Genomic DNA, 1,793 nt, shown 5'->3' with positions numbered 1-1,793 from the left:
AGCCTTGCGACGTCTACTACAGTTGCCACGTAAAGGAGCGGAAATTCGGTGTTGGATTCGTGGTAGGAGAGAGGCTCCGTCGCCGAGTACTGGCGTTCTCCCCAGTGGACGAACGTCTAGCCACAATCCGCATCAAAGCTAGATTCTTCAACATCTCGCTTACCTGCGCCCATGTCCCGACGGAAGAGAGGAATGAGGCGTCCAAGGATCTCTTCTATGAGCGCTTGGAACGTACATATGAGCGCTGCCCCCGACGCGATGTCAAAATCGTGCTTGGCGATTTTAATGCTAAGGTGGGCAAGGAAGGGATCTTTGGCGCCACTGTCGGAAAATTCAGCCTCCACGACGAAACGTCCGATAACGGACTGAGGCTGATCGACTTCGCCGGGGCCCGAAATATGGTAATATGTAGTACTAGGTTCCAGCATAAGAACATCCACCAAGCTACATGGCTGTCTCCAGATCGAAAAACGAGAAACCAAATCGATCATGTTGTGATAGACGGAAGGCATGCTTCAAGCGTTTTGGACGTACGTACACTCCGAGGGCCAAACATCGACTCGGACCACTATCTTGTTGTAGCCAAGATACGCACCCGCCTCTGTGCAGCAAAAAATGTGCGCCCAACAATGCAAGGAAAGCTTAACGTCGAAAAGCTGCAATCACAACAGACGGCCAATTTATTCGCCACTCGACTCACACACCTGCTCTCTGAGAGCACTCTTCAACAATCCGACGTACGCGAGCAGTGGAACCACATTTCCCGATCATTAAGTACCGCCGCCGAAGAAGTAGTTGGATTTCAGCGAGCCCGAAAGAACAACTGGTACGATGAGGAATGTCAAGAAGCCGCAGAGAAAAAAGATGCCGCCTACAGGGCCACGCTGCGATCGGGCGCAACGCGAGCCATGTGGGACCGTTATAGGGAACTGAAGAAGGAAGCGAGACGTATTTGCCGCAATAAGAAGAGAGAGGCCGAAATACGTGAGTGCGAAGAGCTTGAGATGCTGGCCGACAGGAAGAACGCCCGAAAATTCTACCAGAGGGTTAGGCGACTTACGGAAGGTTTCAAGACCGGGGCGAACTCCTGTAAGAACAACAATGGCGACCTAGTGACCGATGTCCAGAATATACTTAAATTGTGGAGGGAACACTTTTACAACCTACTGAATGGCTTACAACCTACTGAATGGCAGCAGCGCTGAAAGTAGTGAAGAAGACGAACCCGAGTCCCCTGTCGATAAGTAGCGCCTGACTATGACGAGGTAAGAATAGCGATTACACGGTTGAAAAACAACAAAGCTGCTGCAGCTGACGGCCTGCCAGCCGAGCTATTCAAGTACGGCGGCGAGGAGCTGATGAGGTGCATGCATCAGCTCGTATGCAGAATATGGTCAGATGAACGCATGCCCGACGACTGGAATTTAAGTGTGCTCTGCCCAATCCACAAGAAAGGCGACCCCGCCATACGCGCCAACTACCGCGGAATTAGCCTTCTAAGCATAGGTTACAAGGTCTTATCGAGCGTATTGTGCGAAAGACTGAAGCCCACCGTCAACGAGCTGATTGGACCTTATCAGTGTGGCTTTAGGCCTGGAAAATCCACCATAGATCAGGTATTCACAATACGCCAAATCTTGGAAAATACAAGCGAGAATAGGATCCACACACACGATCCTTTTGTCGATTTCAAAGCCGCTTTCGACAGCACGAAGAGAAGTTTCCTTTATGCCGCGATGTCTGAATTTGGTATCCCCGCGAAACTAATACGGCTGTGTAAAATGACGTTGAGC

The sequence above is a fragment of the Rhagoletis zephyria genome, unplaced genomic scaffold, assembly GCF_001687245.7.
Source record: "Rhagoletis zephyria isolate East Lansing unplaced genomic scaffold, Rhagoletis_zephyria_1.1 Rzeph_scaffold_00965, whole genome shotgun sequence".
In the NCBI taxonomy this organism is placed as follows: Eukaryota; Metazoa; Arthropoda; class Insecta; order Diptera; family Tephritidae; genus Rhagoletis; species Rhagoletis zephyria.
Note: the sequence above shows the minus strand (reverse complement) of the source record.